This window comes from Hyla sarda, chromosome 8, assembly GCF_029499605.1.
Source record: "Hyla sarda isolate aHylSar1 chromosome 8, aHylSar1.hap1, whole genome shotgun sequence".
In the NCBI taxonomy this organism is placed as follows: Eukaryota; Metazoa; Chordata; class Amphibia; order Anura; family Hylidae; genus Hyla; species Hyla sarda.
The window spans coordinates 90160542-90181321 of NC_079196.1; the positions used below are offsets into that span (position 1 = coordinate 90160542).

A 20780-nucleotide genomic window follows, 5' to 3' on the forward strand; every position below is an offset into this window, starting at 1 on the left:
AGAATCGCATGTTCTTCTGTACTCCTGCCCCCATCCTGTGTGGCAGATGCTGCATCACTGTCCGTCATGGGCCCACTCTCCTCAGAACTCTCTATATTTCATAGTCTAATGTACTGTTACATAAGGGTTAATGTATTTGTGTTATCTATGTACTTGTTGCCTTAAATCTCTTGTTGCTAAGGACCTTGTTGTTAAGGGGAGTATGCAGAGGTGAACATGTGACTTATCCGGCCAATGGGATCTCTCAAAATTCCTCCCTTATAAAGTGAGGTCAGGGTTCAGCTCTCTCTTAGTGTTCTGCTGAGGTACAGTTTGGTGAGGAGTGAAGTCTGTCTGTGAGGTGGATCTAAAAGGAGGCCTGAGGCCTAATCCAGCAGCCATGCATCAACTACCAGTTAACCCCACTACCCCGGTGAAAGTCAAAGCCTTGCATTAAGCCTACAGTCTTGGGGATATTATACAAGTCAAGTCAGCAAGTTAGTAAAGTCTCTAAATTATAGCGTGAGCTGAATCAGTCATATACAGCACAATCAACTATAAGTCATAGCAAGCTGATAAGCTTCCCTAAATTCACCCTGCAACTCCTTCACGCTAATCTGAGCTGTAACGGAATGTACCATCTTTCCAACCTCAGTAAAGCAAGCCAGTTAACGGTAACCTTGCATCGGAGTGATTATTTGCCCCGTGCCTGGCACAGGTGATGTGGTGTATAGGTCAACCACGCCCTGGCATCACGATAAGGTTAATTATACATTACCCCATCCAACTCCACAGCAAAGTGATGGCGCAGCACTCCAGTAATAATGAAAAAAAGGATTTATTGGCTCACATCACAGCAACATTTCTGTCCTACCATAGGACCATTTTCAAGCTTAGTGATACATTGTCAGAAGGGGGTTTATATCTACAGTGCTCTCTCAAGTTACAATATTAATTGGTTCCTGGATGAACAACCGTTGTATCTTGAGACCATGATGACATGGAAAACTAGTAATGGTTCCAAAGTCTTAAAATGCTACCCAAAATAATAACTATTGTAAAATTCAAAATATCTGTCGCGTTCCACCAATATCATGCTTAAAGGTGACTGACAAGTGTAGAAATAAAACTGAGCAAGTAGGACAGTATAATACCTGTCAGTCTCCTTTATGTATCATATCAGTGGATGGCGCCAGGCATCTGGAATTTTTCTATTACAATATATCTACTCCATATTGGTTAACTATGGAGCATTTTCTGTTATCCAGAGGCTGCGCCATCACCATCATCACATTGCTCAAACTACCATATATGTTCACACAATAGGACAAGGTAAGCAAACACTGTTACCAAAGAATCAGACAGATCCTGAGCACCTATCCCATGAGAAGCTCTACTGTTTTTTTCACCACAGAAGTATCCTCAAAATAAGAAAAAGTGAAGATTAAAGAAAAATCTATAGATAACAAAAACAGATAAAGCAAGTCCTAACATATAAAAGAAAGAGCTACTGGAAGCTGTAAATCACGGTCGACAAAAAGACCATTGTGTGTTGAAAATTTTGAAACCTAAGGCCATTGTAACTTGAAGCATCAGTATACGCACTTATACAGATATAAATGTATATATATATATATATATATATATATATATATATATATAGACAAAGAATAAGTCAGCCAGCACTTTAGTTGATACCAAACTATTATATGGACCTGGCCTACAGGTGCACGCTACTAGGCTAGATATACAGCAACAGAAGAATGCAGCAGCACACTGCCAGCACAAGGATATAGGTGAAACATGAAAATGCAGTTAAAACATGGAGAGCTATACAGCTATGGTGTAATAGATGCAAATGTGAAACTATGAAATAGTGAGGCACTTAGCTCGCAAATTTGTCTCCGCCGGCAGTCAAATAGCTTGGACCGTCCCACCGCGATAAGGTGGCCTCATTGGGACGGACCCTACACTGTGAATATGCCTCTGTGTGAACAGTTCAGTAAGCATGGCAGGGTCTGGAACATCCAAGAAACCTCATAGAGGTGGGTGGGGTGCAAGGCCAACAGGGAGGTAGCCACTCCCCCGTATGTGCAATACAGACAAAGAATAAGTCAGCCAGCACTTTAGTTGATATCAAACTATTATGTGGACCTGGCCTACAGGTGCATGCTACTAGGCTAGATATACAGCAACAGAAGAATGCAGCAGCACACTGCCAGCACAAGGATATAGGTGAAACATATATATATCTTAAAGGAAATCTGTCACCAGTGTCACCTGCACTAACCTGTCGGTACCGACAGGTAGTGCAGGTGGCAATGATGACAACAGCATTACCTTGTCCCGTTCCGTGCAGGGGATCTCTGGTAATCTCCTCCGTTAACTTCAGCTCCGGCCCAGCTGGGGGAACGGGCGGAGCTTAGTGACATCTCTACTGCTGTTCTCCAGCAGCGGGAGCCAGCAGAGAGCAGCAATGGCTTGGGGCATGGGCGGAGCTTAGTAAGCTCACCTCTGCTGGGTCCCGCTGCTAGAGAACAGCAGCGGTGACGTCACTAAGATCCACCCATGCCCCAAGCTGGACCAGAGCTGAAGTTAACGGAGGAGATTACCGGAGATCCCCTGCACGGAACGGGACAAGGTAATGCTGTTGTCATCATTGCCACCTGCACTACCTGTCGGTACCGACAGGTTAGTGCAGGTGACACTGGTGACAGATTTCCTTTAAATGTTGTTTAGTCATGTGATGTTCCTTACACAATAACTTTGTCTCTACTGCCTCTGTACATAACTCTCTGCATCTGATGCTTGTCCACATATAGACTGTGTTATGACCAAGCACCTGGTAACCACAATAATGGAAGCATGTTACAGCAATGTATATTTGCCACACTGGAACCCATATAGGTGCCAGCCAAAGTCGCCTTTTATCTAAAACAACTACAATGGAACAACATCATTACCATCCATAGTCACATGTATCTTAACACTTATACAGAGGACACTACTAATATAAAATAAGAAGGGTATTTAGTCATAGGGACCCTTACAGGTTCTATAATTCCTATTCATTTCAATAGAGAGTAGCTGAGCATGTATGACTACCACTTAGTTGTGTATAAGGAGTAAGATACCCTAAGGCCATGTTCACGCCCCGGAATTTCTGTGCGGAATTCCACATTGGAATTCTGCACGGAGATTCCGCTGCAGGGGAGTCCCGTTAAATTCAATGGGATTCTGCTGAGCCGTGCACACGTCAGAATTTCCGTGCCAGATATTCCTGTTCATTCTTTCTGTGGACTCTGAATGGAATGCATAGCTGTTTACGAGACGGCGCATTCCCGAGTGGTCCTCCCAGTCTCCGGAATGTCCTCACAGAGATTGTCCGTGCAGACATTCTAAGGTGTGAACATATCCTAATTTTCTAGATCTCTTGAGGTCCCTTAAGATAAGCGGTGCCAGGGGGATCTGGAAGCAAGCCCCCTACTTTATAATAAAAGCATTAATATTCAACTAAATAAGGTAAAATAGCAATTTTGTCTTTTGAAAACAAATTTTTGTCTTCCATCTGCCTTAACCCGTCTAATTATCATTAGACGATCCTTGCGGAGAAACAAAAGTATATGAAACATGAATACGCAATATCTGCTTGATATATTCTGAAATGGTGAAGAGCTATCTCCTATTTTAGAGCTGCTCAGCCATTACAGAATTGTCCAGTGTGTCTCTGCTCATCCTGCGCACTCCAACCTCTTTGATTTTGTGTCGGATGGGCGATCGTTTTGGAGATGATTGTTTACGGGAACATCTGTGCACCACACCTACAAGAGACGGGGACAGATGGAGGTCCGCAGATGTGCTGACCCTTTTCTGGAGCTATGGGCTTGTCGTGAACTTAGATTGTCCTCAATGGGTTGTTAGTCAAAAGCAAATCCTGCAAATAATATGAAAGCCGTGTTTTTGGCTGGGACCCAGCAGCAGTATATAGTATTCCTGCCCAGGATTAACTGAATCTCCCAAATCTAATCACAACAGGCCAACAATCCCCCAAACAGCATTTCAAAGTCTGATTCATATCGAATCACAGCAGAAATGAATTAGAAATGAATTAGACCGGGACTTTTATAACACATAAATCTCCAGCGTAATGCTTTTTCAGGTTTAGTAACCCCTTTATCGCTTCAGTGTTCAGGAAGAGCATGTGCTATAAAAACGGTCAACAGAGTTTGGAATGCCCTGTCATTTTGCACTCCAAATATGAAGTTCTTATTGCATTTTTTCAAAAATAGTGGGTTTTAGTCTTTGCCTTTTTGTTTTTTGCCATTTTTACCCCTGCATTTCTTTGCTGACAGGTCATGCAATTCTTTCATCAAGTGACTCAAGGATTCCTATTCTAAAATTGGGGGGGAGCCATGGCATCAGCATGCTGTGATTTTACAAAACTGCCACTTAGCTTAGAAAAAAAAGAACCCGCTTTCTATGAAGGGCTGCACCTCCAGTCTCGGAAAGCTCTTTGTTTCTGGGACTGGGGACGTCATGTGACACCACGCCCCCTCCATTCATGTCTATGGGAGGGGGCGTAACGCCCCCTCCCATAGACATGAATGGAGGGGGCGTGGTGTAACGTCACGACCCCAGTCCCAGAAACAAAGATCTTTCCCAGACTGGAGGTGCAGCCCCGCATAGAATGGGGAGATCATGGGGGGCCCGCCGCTGGAATCTTTGGATAGGGGATAAGATGTCTTTGGCTGGATAACCCCATTAAGCGTTTCATAATTCTTTGCTGACTTTCAGCTAACATCTGGCTGCTGCATTTTTGCTACCAAAAAAATACTGTGCAATGAATGTGGGGTTTTGGTGTTTTTGGGGAAAGGATAAATGGAAACCTAGCCCAAGGTTGCATTATTTGCTCTGTCTCCTTTCCCCATAAACTTCAGTTTGGTTTGTTTGTTTGTTTATTTATTTATTTATTTATGGATAATAAGGAAGGAAAGAGTGGAACTGAGTGACATGTGGACACTATGGATTGCCTTTCTATAAGTGGTAAAGCTGAAGGCTATGCCATTTGTGGTGTCCTGGTATAGGACATGGTCCTGCACCCTTCCTAAGTCCCCTCAGGAATAGTCCCTGCAGTCCATAGGGCTCTCCTGCAGGGCTTCACCCCTTGCCTACCAGTTCTTGCTTCATACAAATGCATTGTAAATGTATTGTACATATGGTTCTGTGTATATAAAGGTTGTACAAATATATAGGACCTTCCTGGGTCATGTGATCTACTGTCATGTGATGTACCCAGAGTTCCCAGGGTACAGGATCTACAGGCTTTGCAACCAATGGGCTTTAGTCCAGCCCCCCCCCCCCCCCCCCCCCCAGTATATAAGGGGTTGTAGTCTCTAAATTCACTCTCTTCTCTTGCTGCTGGACACAAAGCAAGCACAATCTCAGCATATACTACTCAATTCATCTCATCTAGGCCAAAGCCTAAAGAACCTGCAGCCACACTTCAAAACGTGAGTTATCAAGCTCTATCTACAATTCTAGTGACTACTACTCAACTCAAGTATACAATTAGTAGCACAGTGGCCTGCATAAATCTCAACACTACAAGTCCCAGCAAGCCTGTGAGGTATCCTGCATCCCGGTTGCCTAACTGTAAAGACTGTTCCTAAAGAAGTTTAAGTAAAAGTTCCAGTTATTTGCACAATTCCTGCTGTGGACATTCCTTTATTGCCTGCCATTTCTGGATTAGTTGTCGGTAGGGCCTTAAACAGAAAACAACCACATCCTGGCGTCATGACAAATCAGGGGTTAATAACACCTTACCCCACAGGGTTAATACCACCAGACCCTGTTACACCGTTGCAACACTACTAAAAGTGTTCCTGTCATAAAAAAAAAAACTTCTAACATGTCACAGAAACATGTCAAAAGTTTAAATCAGTCAGCCAATACGCAGAATGAGAGAGAAGCATGCAGTATGGTAGCCTTCCCACTCTCCACCAACAGATGATGAAGAAAAGGACATGGGTAATAGAGGCAACATCAAAAAATAATGAAGAAAAGCGGCACAAATAACACAAACGCTTTACCATAACCAATGCTGAGAGGTAAGTATTATCACAAATAAAACTGTAAGTAATGCATCGTGGAGACAGAAAGAGGAAGAAGATAGTGCTCGGTGTCTTCATAAGTAGTGTTGCTTGCGAATATTCGCAATTCGAATTTTAATTGCAAATATCGTATATTTGCGAATATTGTGAATATAGCACTATATATTCGCAATTACGAATATTCGCTTTTTATTTGTTCACAGTACACATCACAGTGATCACCCCTCTCTGCTCTTCGCATATTCGCGAATATTGAACCCTCCCTTCTTTAATGGTATAGGGAACTAATGGGATAGTGCAGTGGTCTCCAACCTGCGGACCTCCAGATGTTGCAAAACTACAACTCCCAGCATGCCCGGACAGCCAACGGCTGTCCGGGCATGCTGGGAGTTGTAGTTTTGCAGCAACTGGAGGTCTGCAGGTTGGAGACCACTGCACTAGTGCATTAACTGTGTGATTTTTTGCACATTGAAACCAATAGGCCCATTGTGGTCTATGGGGCTCTCACGGTATGTAAAACTGTAAGATAAGCAGGAGGGTCTCGGCAGTACAGTGGATGGGAGACCATGCGGTGGTCCAAGTCCCGGGGTGGGACGGAGTGTTACAGTGTTGTGGTTTAACTTTTTTACTCGTGATTAACAAATGTAGGTCAATTGGTAATTAAGACAGCCTTTGAACCATGGGAACTAGGTCATTTGGCAATTAACTGAATGTTTGAACCATGGGAACTAGGTTAATGGGGTACCAAATATGGGTATTGGGGTTAATTGAAACAGGGAGAGAAACAGATGACTGTATGCATAATTACAGCAGAAAGTATTAAATAGGGGAATATTTCATACATTCGCTGTGGTATGGTGGGATTCGAGCCATAGTTGCCAATTCCTTATTAGATGTGAGTTACCATCTGAGTTATAAGTTACCGCACTCTTGCTTAGATAGAATTGCTGTAAGAGGGAGACAAGCTCTATAATGGAGGTGGAAGTTTCCAATTTCCAATGTCTAGTGATTATTAGTTTAGCAAGTACCAAGATTTTGCAGACGATAGCTCTTAGTGACAGTGGTATGTTGTGTATGCCTATGAGGAGGAGAACTAACGGTCTTAATTTAACCTTTAAACCACTGATCTCACACAACGGGACCTCTACGTTTTGCCAATAAGTCTGCACCACATTTCCTCCAACAAAGAGGAATGAAATCAGGATATATGGTTTGTAACCTGTCTGGGGGGAGGTACCAACTATATCTCGTTTTAATGGCAGCCTCCAATTGTGTGACAATGGCAAGGCTCTATATATCTATTCAAAGGCCTTCCTTCTCTCCAGCTTTTTTCTCCAACAGAAATCTGGGCCCCAGTGCTGCAACTGAGCAGGCGCAACCAGCAAGTTGAAGTTGAACTTATTCGTAACCCTAGGCAACTAGCTAGGAACATCAAACTTTTGCCCAGTAAGTGTTGAGGGCAGGGCTCAAGTCCTGCAGGAATGCACTGGGAACGGAGTTCCTGCACTTTTTCCACAGCAGGAAAAATGTTTCCGTTAGCAGGAGTCCTGCAGTACCAGCATTTGAGTGGAAATCTTGGGTGAGTTCCCACACTTTTTTTCCTAGGACTTGAACCCTGGTTGAGAGTATATGTGGAAATCGATTGCAAACATGCAATTACATGTAGATAGATAGATAGATAAACAAAGAATAAGTTGGCCAGCACTATTTGATTCCAAACTATTGTATAGACCTGGCTTACAGGTGCAGGCTGCTGGGCTAAATATACAGCAACAGGAGAATACAGCAGCACCCTGCTAGCACAAAGAGATAGATAAAACATGAGTATATAGATAAAACATGAGTATATAGATAGAACATGAAAAGCTATACAGCTGTAGTGCAATAAATGAAAATATGAAACTATGAAATGATGAGGTACTTAGCTTGCGAATTTGGCGGCCAAATAGCGTGGACCGTCCCACCACGGTAAGGTGACCTCATTCTGGGACGGACCCTACACTATGAATATGCCTCTGTGTGAACAGTACAGCAGGCATGCAAGGTCTGAAACATCCAAGGCACCTTATATACACCTAATAGAGGTGGGTGGGGTGCAGGAGCCAACATGGAGGTAGCCACTCCCCCGTATGTGTAATACAACCAAAGAATATTGGTTGTATTACACATACGGGGGAGTGGCTACCTCCATGTTGGCCTTGCACCCCACCCACCTCTATTAGGTGTATATAAGGTGCCTTGGATGTGACGGTCCACGCTATTTGGCCGCCAAATTCGCAAGCTAAGTACCTCATAATTTCATAGTTTCATATTTTCATTTATTGCACTACAGCTGTATAGCTTTTCATGTTCTATCAATATACTCATGTTTTATCTATATACTCATGTTTCATCTATATCTTTGTGCTGGCAGTGTGCTGCTGTATTCTCCTGTTGCTAAATAGATAGATAGATAGATAGATAGGACAGACGGAGCTATACACATATATATTGAGGACTTCACTTTCTACCATGAACATACAAAGGAATTTACCTTTTCTATACCAGAATACCTCTTTGAGTTGGCTATTCAACGTGTTCATTCAGTTGTGATACTGACATCAAAATTGTTCGTGTCATTTTGTTGTATTAGGCTATTTCCCACATAAATAAATAAGAAAAAATAAACTGGAGAAGTATACATTGGTCGAGGTAATTTCAAATAGAACATTAATAAAGACTAGAAGAAAAATGTGAATGCATAGACTAAAAATAGCCTCCTTCTGAGGAAATGATTGAGGCCATTTAGAATGTTTTGCCATTTATTAATCTCCAGAAAGTAATATTTTCATTACAGCGCTTCATTTGTTCACAGACGTAGAGACACAACTAATTAACTCTGAAAAGAATCAGAAGAATTACTATGAAGCACTGTATGGATAATAGGCAGATGTATTAGATTTAGATGGACAGTTATATTTATACTATACATAATTTGTCATACAAGAAAGCAATATAAATAAATAACTGAATGAAGGAATGAATAAATAAGTAAATAAATGAATAAATAAATGAATAAATGTAATAAAATAAAAGCAGACTATGTAGGCTTTATTGCTCAAATCTTTAACCCATTACATCACGGGGTGGGCTCGGGAGTCAGGTCCATGCCATAACCTGTAGATGCTCCGATGTCTGTGATTTAACCATTTCAACACCGTGATCAATAGCAATCTCGGCATTTAAACATTAAATGTCAGATATAAAAACTTTTAATATGTTGTACATCTTGGTAAAACATTAACCTTTCTAATATATTTCATAAGAAAATTTTATTTCCTTTTTATAGAAATCATGGCTTATAAAATCATGGCCTCTGGAGAATGACTTGCTGCGATCTGCACCTCAGCCCCTGGAGTTATAAGTCTGTCCATGATGGGAGTAGTAGTTCTAAAAGTCCTGCAGCCGGGGGATGTGCAAGTGCCATCCCCCAGCTCTGCGGTCCTACAACTACTCATGGGACAGACTCTGTCCATGATGGGAGTGATAGTGCAGGGGCTGAGGTGCAGATCGCAGCAGGTCATTCTCCAGAGACCCGTTGCAATCTGCATTTATTAACTGTAAAAGCCGTCGGCACATGTGGCTACACTGTGCTGCCCGCCGACTCCTGTATACAGCTGTCATATTTCATCATTCCCGCCCGGGAGACGGAAGCTCTGATTGGTGAATATCTTTTTACCAATCAGAGCTCCCGTTTCCCGCCGGCAGGGATTATGACTAATGACACCGGCTTTTACAGTTAATAAATGCGGATTGCAGCAAGTCTCTGGAGAATGACCTGCTGCGATCTGCACCTCAGCCCCTGTGCTTTAACTCCCATCATGGGCAGAGTCTGTCCATGATGGAAGTAGTAGTCCTAACTGTCCCAAAATAGTTAATATATTATTTTTCCAAAATGCAAAGGGAAACACAAGTTTCACATTCTCAGATGCTTTCTGACACTTTGGTACGTGTCTTCCGAGGTGCGCAAGAAAATATTTGTGCAAGAAAAGTGCTTTTGTGCATTTTTTTGCAGTTAATAAATTCGACTCTACAGTAGAAAGTGCTCTGAGGTAAACTTAACCGTAGACATGGCTATGAAGAATTCTATCAGATTTTGCACACAAAAAAAAAACACAAAAAAAACTCTTGCGCAAACTTTTGCATTAAAAAATACACACAAAAAAGCTCTAAATACAATTATAAATTCCCCTTTATATCCATATATTCATCCATTCTTGGGGCCCTGTCTTCACTGTTTCTATAATGTTGACCCATCACACTTACAACATGTAAGGATAAAAATCCTTATTAGTAATTGCTAATCTTGCTTTCGGGCTGATTGCATTAACTGGTAAGTAGGTTAACTACTCAGTCACCCCAACCTTCCCCATTTGTTTGGTTCCCTGATAAACCTGAGCTATATGATGGGGAAACACATTGAAACCCTGACATTTGATGTTTATTGGAATCATATGATGTTTTCTTAGCCCAGTTATCTATAGTTGGTACAGCTCCTATTTTTACATTGTAAATACAATTTTTTTGTCAATATTACTTGATTAGTTTGCTGACTTAAAGGAGAACTCCAGAATACAAAAATTGTCCTCCACACTGCTGGCAGAAAAAAATAAAGATGTACATACCTTCCTCCGCTCCCCCGGTGCCTCCGGTAACTGGCTCTGGTCTCAGCTGCAATCCTCTTCCTGGTTGCCGGTGGTCGGCGAGTCATACTGCTCTCAGCCAATCACCAGCCGCAGCAAAGTCCCGACTCGGCCGGTGATAGGCTGAGCGGCAGTGTGAGAATGCTTTAAGACACAAAATTCTTCACTGCACCGGCACCTGCTGCCGGGGCCGAAAATGTCACACTGCCGAGTCGGGACTTCGCTGCGGCCGGTGATTGGCTGAGCGCAGTATGACTCTCCGACCACCGGAAACCAGGAAGAGGATCGCGGCGGAGACCGAAGCGGATTACCGGATGCCCCGTGGGAGCGAAGGAAGGTATGTACATCTTTATTTTTTTTTCTGCCGGCAGTATGGAGGACAATTTTTAGATTCTGGAGTTCTCCTTTAAGCCATAACGTTGAGCTATTATAGAACTGCAACACTTTAAACTCTCATGTTTATTTCAGAGAAGGGACTGACACTGTGGTGGGAAAAAAAAGGGTAGCTACTAGCATTATTTTCCCTTCACATACACTCTAGTCTTGAATTTTTTTCCACTTGCAAATGATTTTTCTCACTGTAGAATGACAGACTTCAAATTGTTTGGAAATGGCTTTCATTGGCAGCAATAGCTCTTCTGAGATCACTTCTGATGTCTCTACCCCTTGACATTGTATATTCCAGATCAACAAACTGACAACACTGTGGTTTTTGTGCTCACAGTTGTTCTTAATTAAATGAATCAAGGATAATTTATTGGCAGCAACTGGCTGCTACTTACCCATTTTTAAGGGGTACTCTGGGAAACTGAGCTTATCATACACTTATACCTTATACACCTGAAAGGGGATAAGTGTCTGATAGTAGGGAATTTGACCGCTGGGGCCCCCAGTGATCTTGTGTACCATTACCATCCTACTTACTCGTCGTCAGTGTGCTCGGCCCCATTTTCCTGGATGTAGGCAAGTGACGGCCAATCACTGGCTTAGACGATACATTGCTGCCACTGGTGATTGGCTGAGCCGACACTTGCCCACATGGAAATATAGAATGTGTGGGCAGATGAGAACTATTCAAGAACAACTTCAAGTTTGCACTAAATTCTGAATACTTTGGAAAGTCCCTGAGCCTATCTTATACTAAGGTTAGCCTTATGCCTATCCCATGCATGTTTAAACTCCTTCACTGTATTTGCAGCGACCACTTCTGCAGGAAGGCTATTCCATGCATCCACTACTCTCTCAGTAAAGTAATACTTCCTGATATTGCTGCATAAACCGTTGCCCCTCTAATTTAAAACTATGTCCTCTTTTGGTAGCTTTTCTTCTTTTAAATGGGCACTGTCACCAACCTTTTTTTTAATATGTTGTAGTACTTATGTACTACAACATATCTCTATTTATTTATTAATTAAAACAGTTTATTTTATAGTTGAAAACCGGCCACTAGGGGTCTCCCTTCTAGTGGACGGCTGCAGCCTGCCGTGACGTCACGACTGAATTAGGACCGATGCCGGCCGGGCAATCGGTCCTAATTCAGTCAGCCCAATCAGCCTGCGCTCGCTCCCTGCCTGTCAATCTCCGCCTCCCGGCTGCTGCCTCAGCACTGTCCCGCAATTCAGTAAGTAATTTTTTTTTTTGGGGGGAGGGGGGCCGGATACTCGTGGTGGGGTTCGGGGTACTTCAGTAAGTTATTTTCGGGATGGGGGGCGGGGTGGTATGCCGGCCCCGCCTCTCGGCTGCTGCCTCAGCACTGTCCCGCAATTCAGTAAGTTATTTTTGGGGGGAAGGGGGGCGGGGACCCACGGTGTGGGGTGCGGGGTAACTTCAGTAAGTTATTTTCGGGGTGGGGGGTGGGCTGGTATTGGAGTTTGATAGAGCGGGTTGCGGACGAAACGAAGATATATTGTTTTCACCACAGGGTGCCTCCAGTTGTTTCACTACTACAACTCCCAGCATGCCCTGACAGCCAATAGATGTCAGGGCAAGCTTGGAGTTGTAGTGGTGAAACAGCTGGAGGCACCCTGTATAGGTGAACTAAGGGCGGAAATCTCGGCCCCAGCAGGCATCAATGACGTCGTGCATGCTGGGGAAGTCTGCCTGGTAGTGAGCACACTACCAGGCAGACAAAAATGCGAGGGAGGGGGTTAGGGATAGATGGGCAATAGGCAGGGACAGAAAAAAAAAGGATGATGGGAGCTTCTCTTTAAATATGCTCTCCTCCTTTACTGTATTGATTGGGTTTCTGTATTTAAAAGTCTCTATCATATCACCTCTGTCTCTTCTTTCTTCCAAGCTATACATGTTAAGGTCCTTTAACCTTTCCTGGTAAGTTTTATCCTGCAATCCATGTACTAGCTTAGTAGCTTTTCTTTGAACTCTCTCTAGAGTATCTATATCCTTCTGGCGATACAGCCTCCAGTACTGCGCACAATACTCCAAGTGAGGCCTCACCAGTGTTCTGTAAAGCGGCATGAGCACTTCTCTCTATCTACTGCTTATACCTCTCCTTCTACATCCAAGCATTCTGCTAGCGTTTCCTGCTGCTCTATTACATTATCTTCCTACCTTTAAGTCTTCTGAAATAATTACCCCTAAATCCCTTTCCTCAGATACTGAGGTCACGACTGTGTCAAATATTCCATAGTCTGCCCTTGGCCTTTTACACCCCAGGTGCATTATCTTGCACTTATCCACATTAAATGTCAGTTACCAGAGTTCTGACCATTCCTCTAGTTTACCTAAATCCTTTTCCATTTGACATATCCCTCCAGGAACATCAACCCTGCTACAGTAGAATCTCCCAAAAGCGGACACTCACGGGGAATAAAATAGTGTCCGCTATTGAGAGATGTACCCTATTGGGAAAAAAAAGGCTCAAAAATCTTTCTAAATGAACGAATACTGTTCTGTACTCACTCCAGAGTTTAATTATTTATAAAACACGATAAAAAGCAATATTACAGTAGAATCTCCCAGTGCCATTAAATCACCCCTTATCGCCCCCAGTAACATTTATTCCCCCCCCTTATACCCTGTGCCACCTTATTCCACCTGTGCCTTGTGCCAAATTATCCCCCCCCCCCTTACCCTCTGTGCCACATCATTTCCTCTTGATCCCCCTGTGCTATTTCATTCCCCCTTTATTACAACTGGGAGTGTTTTATCCCCTATTGGGTGTGTCCGCATCTGCTATTGGGAGTGTCCCCTATTGGGAGGGTGCAAATACATTAAGTCTTATGGGACTCTGCCAGGGAATTAAAAACTGTCCCCTATTGAGAGGTGTCCACTAAGGTTGATTTTACTGTACAAATCTTTGTGTCATCAGCAGAACAGAATCTGTGTTTGTGTTGTTGTTCTGAGGTTGCATTTTCCCAGTACAGTGGTCCCTCAACATACGATGGTAATTCGTTCCAAATGACCCATCGTTTGTCGAATCCATCGTATGTTGAGGGATCCGTGCAATGTAAAGTATAGGAAGTTACACTCACCTGCCGCCGCCGCTCCGGACCGTGTCCTCACCGCTCCCGATGCTGTCCCAGGGGCTCCCGATGCTGTCCCGCTGCTCCGGCATCTTCTTTGGGATCCTCCGGCTTCTTCCACATCTCCGGTGTCCGGGCCTCGCTTTCTGGTGACGTTATTACGCTGCTGCACCGACAGGGCGTGCGTAGTGACGTTATAACAACGCCGAAAAGCGAGGCCCGGACCCTGAAGAAGATACAGAAGACACTGGAGGATCACGAAGTGGACCTGGAGCAGTGGGGATAGGTAAGTGAACCTGTCCGGGATGCTTAAACTGCTATCCGACAGTAGCTTAAGTATTTTGCGCTGTCGGATAGCAGTTAATGCGATGGCCCCGACATATAAAAGCATCGTATGTCGATTTTATCATATGTCGGGGCCATCGCATGTCGGGGGGTTACTGTATTAAGATCTTCTAATCTGATTTTTAATTTTTTTTGCCGATACAAAAACCCCTGATAATTTAAATAGGGTGTACTTTCTTTTTCTCATGACTGTTCTTTGATAACCTTAAACCATCTCTGAATTTCCTGAATCATCATGCAGTTTTGGTATTATATACCATGAATGACACTGAGACTTTCAAAACCTTCTTATTCCACCCTGCTGCCATATGTACATTTGCTGGAACATAAATTATATTAGAGACATTCCATTTTACTTTAATTGGAGACCTCCAGCTAGCTAATGCCATAAAGATATGTCCACCTCTGAACAGCTGTTTAAAACCAACCTTCATACATAAAAATGTACATAAAATGTGAATACATATTATATATAGACTGTAACAACCTGTACCATAGCCCAGAGCTGCACTCACAATTCTGGCTGAAATCTTTAAAGGGAATCTGAGGGCAGCATAAACTAGTGACATAATCAGAACAATTACTTCAATCTTCTCCTGATAGTAGACATACAACATATGTATCAACAAACTACAGTAGAATGTTTACATGCAGAAGAGCTACAAAATCTCTTCTGGCTTCTGAGTTTTGGACCCCATTGTTATCATAATGTGGATACTAGAATTGGTGTCTTTTAAGTTTATTGTCCAGGGGACCTCTTTTGCTAATCTCTGCTCCTGATTAAAGCCTGTGGAAAACTTTAACCTCTTAAAGGGGTACTCCGGGGGCAAACATTTTTTTCAAATCAACTAGCTCCAGAAAGTTAAACACATTTGTAAATTAGCTATTGAAAAAGGGGTCACTCCCGAAACGCGTCTAGCTTATCCACCCCCAGCATTCAGATCACCATTGGAAGCCTAACACATCCTACCATTTGCAAAAGCTGGAATCCCTTGCTTTCGGGACCACTGTGCATACGTGCGCTCACCAACACGAGGATAACGCCTTCAGCATTGCTAATCTGCACCTGCATCCACTCACCAGCCACACACCGCATCCTTGTTGCCATCAGAATTGGGAAATACTTGGACTTATCACGCAGACATCCACACTGAGCCGGCCACCAAGCTGAGCCAGTCTGCAATACGGAGCCCAGCGAAATAGGGGCTTCCATCCCAGGTTTCCTGCACACAGCGGAGCGGTGAGTGGTGCAGAAGCACCGGCATATATTTGATACTTTATTTGCTACTATTTTGCTAAACTTCAGTGGACTGCAACACTACCAATAAACTTGAAGTATACCCGACATTTGTAAAAGTATCTCTGTGGATTACAAAGCATTTCTATGGATTGCAAAACGTTATAACTGTCCACAATTTCCTACACCATTGGTGGCTGCCCCATTATTTTTTCTATTTTTTTATTTATTTATTTTTTATTATTCTTTGCACAACGTAAAATTATTTTTAACTGTTTTTGCACAAATTCGTTGTTAATATATTTAGTAGATCCATAGCAAGGGCCCTGCTAGGACTACTATATTTTACATTAATAAACTAATTTTTACTCATATCATCTACTGCGAGTCTATTTGCACATACACACCTACCTCACATCTCAATTCTAATATTTATCTAATACAATTTTATTTAATGTATACTTAGAGGTCTGTATACCACTATATTCTTTATTCCCTTTCTGGCACGTAGGGTTACGTGTAACACAGAAACCTCGGTACATATTAGCACAGTGTGAGCCCCCCAAACTCTTGTTTTCTTAAATTTGTAAATTACTTCTTTTAACCCTTTAAGGACCCTGGGGTTTTCCGTTTTTGCATTTTAGTTTTTTCCTCCTTACCTTTAAAAAATCATAACTCTTTCAATTGTGCAGCTAAAAATCCATATGATGGCTTATTTTTTGCACCACCAATTCTACTTTGTAATGACGTCAGTCATTTTACCCAAAAATCTATGGCAAAATGGGAAAAAAAAATTGTGAGACAAAATTAAAAAAAATAAATAAAAATGTTGTAACTTTTGTGGGCTTCCGTTTCTACACAGTACATTTTTCGGTAAAAATTAAACCTTCTATTTATTCTATAGGTCCATACGATTAAAATGATACCCTATTTCTGTAGGTTTGATTTTGTCGCACTTCTGGAAAAAATCATAACTACATGCAGGAAAATATATGCGTTTAAAATTGTCATCTTCTGACCCCTATAACTTTTTTATTCTTCCGCGTACGGGGCGGTATGAGGGCAAATTTTTTGCATCATGATCTGAAGTTTTTAGTGACCAAAAATGCACTATTTTGGACCTTATAATTTTTTTGCGCGTATGCCATTGACCGTGCAGTTTAATTAACAATATATTTTTATAATTCGGACATTTCTGCACGCGGCGATACCACATATGTTTATTTTTATTTCCACAGTTTTTAGTTTTTTTTAAATGGGAAAAGGGGGTGATTCAAACTTTTATTAGGGAAGGTGTTAAATGATCTTTATACACTTTTTTTTTTTTTTTTGCAGTGTTATAGCTTCCATAGGGGGCTATAACATTGCACACACTGATCTTTTACATTGATCATTGGTTTCTTATAGGAAACCACTGATCGATGATTCTGCTGCTTGACTGCTCATGCCTGGATCTCAGGCACTGAGCAGTCATTCGACGATCGGACAGCATGGAAGCAGGTAGGGATCCTACGGCTGTCTTGTAAGCTGTTCGGGTCGGGATGCTGCGGCGATCCAGAACAGCTCCCTGAGCTAACCGTAGCCCCGCCTTATAGAACGGGAGCGGACTCATGACGTACCGGTATGTCATGGGTCCTTAAGGGGTTAAAAAATCTTAATCCTTCCAGTACTTATCAGCTGCTGTATACTACAGAGGACGTTGAGTTGTTCATTTCAGTGTGACCACAGTGCTTTCTGTTGACACCTCTGTCCATGTCGGGAACTGTAGGAGCAAATCCCCATAGCAAACCTCTCCTGCTCTGGACAGTTCCTGACATGGGCAGAGGTGTCAGCAGAGAGCACTGTGGTCAGACAGGAAAGTACTACTGAACTTCCTCTGCAACATACAGCAGCTGATAAGTACTGGAAGAATTAAGATTTTTTAATAGAAGTAATTTACAAATCTGTTTAACTTTGTGGCAACAGTTGATTTGGAAAAAAAATTCCACTGAAGTACCCCTTTAAGGACGAAGGGAGAACAGGTACGCCCTTGCGCTCAGGTACTTAAGGACCAAGGGCGTACCTATATGTCCCGGAATCCTTAAGGGACTTTGAAGCAAGCGGAGAAGGTACAATCAGTGGCCAGACACTCACTGCTAATGACAGGCAGCTTAGCCAGGCTAGATCAGTGGATCGCCGATGGCACTGTATAATGCTATGCCATAGGCATAACATTATACAGTAAATTCAATTTAATAATTGCATATCAAAGACTTTAAAAAGTGTAAAAAAAAGAGTTTCTAAAATGATATAAAAACCCCTCCCCTAATAAAGCATCCTGAACTGCCTGTGGGGGTCCGATGATCTCAAATGGCTGCTGGAGGAAGGTGAAGAGATTGTGCAGGATGGCCGATCTTCTTTTGGAGCCTGGAGAGCCAGGCTTTACAGGAATATGTCCCATAGTACTGATCAATGCTATGTTATAACATAAAACTGTGCAGAGCAAAAAAGAACAGGCCACAACTGTATCACACATGAACACCCAAAAGTAATTTTGTAGATACTGAATAATGCAGAAAAATAATGTTTATTAAATTGCAATCACATACAAAGAACATGATAAAAACACTAAAAGGTGCCCTAGAGTATGGACACCATGACAAACACTGGAGAGGGCCAGACGCTCTCCCTCCTGGAACACGAAAATACACAGTACAACATGAATATCACAAAGTACCATGAATAGAATAAAGTGACACTTATACAGGAAATATTGCACAGCAACAACGCAGACGTATCCCCTGGCTACCTACATAACAAAATAAGCCATAAATATGAGTCACTAGAATAACACCTGGGTAGATACTAGAACTTTATTCTCACACTGCTAGTATCTACCCAGGTGTTATTCTAGTGACCCATATTTATGGCTTATTTTGTTATGTAGGTAGCCAGGGGATACGTCTGCATTGTTGCTGCATTTCCTATATAAGTGTCACTTTATTCTATTCATGGTACTTTATGATATCTGTTGTACTGTGTATTTCCGTGTTCCAGGAGGGAGAGCGTCTCAGCTCAAATCCACCACATTTTCTGTGGAAACCTTAGTAAGGCTAAGTTTCCAATTGTTTTTTTCTGGCAGTTTTTGGATATCTGCCACTGCAATTTTTGAGCCAAAGCCAGAAGTGTATTCAAAAGGAATAGGACATATAAAGGAAGGACTTTCTGACTTTGGCTCTAAAACTGCAGTGGGAGTTTTCCAAAAACTGCCAGAAAAAAAAAGTGGAAACTTAGCCTAAATATGTTGGGATTTTTTTTTAAATGTCAGGGGCAGGCCCCCTTTTCAGCGACTACGTCCCTTTCCCAACAGTCACGCCCCTTTTCCGGTTTTCTCAGTATAATGGAGAGTTGATTGTCTTTTGTTTTTTTTCAATTCTGGCACAAATTCTGGCGCAGACAGAATTTCTGGCCCCATGTGCCAGAATCTGGCGCACAACCTGACAAAACAGGTCACGTTTACAATAGTAAATCAGGGTCATAATGTTTATGATCCTGCACGGTAAACAGAGTAAATGTAAAAAGATACTAAATGTCACACATATATCAGAAAAATTAGGTAATACACACAAAAACAAAAAATAACTGTAGCCTCAAGGTCAAAACTAGCTGTGTTCTTGAAGGTGTTAAAGGGGTATTTCTATGTTAGTAATTTATGACTTATCCCCAGGATATACCATATATGCCTACAAGATTCCGGATCCATTTCTGCCACCTGAAGCTGTCTCCACATTGGGGATCCCCCACTCCATATCCCAACTGTTGAAGCATCCATCGAGAAGTGTCCATGCTTCCATTGCTTTATCAAACAGAGCAGCCACATCAACAGGAAGAGCAGGGGTCAAGGGACTATTCTGGAAATAGGTGCAGGCCCAGGAGGTAAGATCCGCATCTATCAGACATTTATGGCATTTTCTGTGTATATATTGAAATATCCCTTTATCTTTTTTAAATGTTTGACTTTGGTTCGTCTTTAATATTTTAGACAGTAACACAAGGTCAGGTTGTGTCTTTAAAAAAACAGCTCTTGTAAATATGGATTCTTGCATTGAAGGTTTCATAAAAAGTTCAACACATATTGGTACCAGATCTCCAATTTATCCTGCTGCCTCGAGCTGAATAAAGAGAAAAATAACACCAAGGTTGAAATCGGTTTTCTCTGTATACAAAAGTACTTCTCAAGAAAGTGTATGTAAACGGCGCTACATAGCAAGAAGCTGTCCTCATTTAATGAGGAGGAACATTTTGTTTTAATTTAAAATATTTCAGTCCCAAACCATTTCAGACAGAATGCAATGCTGTATAAAAACCAGAACATAAACCTATCCATGGCTTCGAGGGAATGACAAATTGGATAGAGAAGCATTCATTCCCTATAAATTCATACATAATTCACAAAAATACTCCAGAAATTTCATAAATAACAATTTGATACAGCAGATAATAAAAAAAACCTCCCTCTATAGTCCCTTAGAGAAATGTTTGTTCCAATACGGTGAAATAAATTATTTCTTTTCCAAGGTAATGATTTTTTTTGCTACGAATTTAAATATAAAACCTGTAAAAGATCCAATATGACTATATAAGGAAGTTTAGTCGAGACATAATAAACCATATAGCAGTTGGAGAGTATTGGAGAGTTATACCGAATATAGTGATATGTACTGTACATCCCCTCAGGGTTTTATCTTGCGTTGGGTTTTAATTATTATAATTTTTTGCCTGAAATTATTATCTAGGTGTGGGTTGAAATTTCATACTTAGACATTAAAAAAATACATAATATTGTTTATGTTTTTTTTAAAGTATTTAACATGAGTAACATGAGTAAATTAAACGCTATTTATATAATTAAGTGTTTTCCAACCAGTGTGCCTCCGGCTGTTGCAAGACTATAACTCCCAGCATG

At 41.8% G+C, this 20780-nt stretch overlaps 1 long non-coding RNA gene across 1 annotated transcript in view; it reads left to right on the top strand.

Moving 5' to 3' along the window:
* The first annotated feature begins 336 nt into the window (after positions 1-336).
* The window catches only part of LOC130284397 (uncharacterized), a 47816-nt gene continuing 27372 nt past the window's right edge, over positions 337-20780 (top strand). The window contains exons 1-2 of the long non-coding RNA XR_008847012.1: positions 337-476; positions 19542-19750. This is a non-coding gene — a long non-coding RNA (uncharacterized LOC130284397). The remainder of the gene's footprint in view (positions 477-19541; positions 19751-20780) is intronic.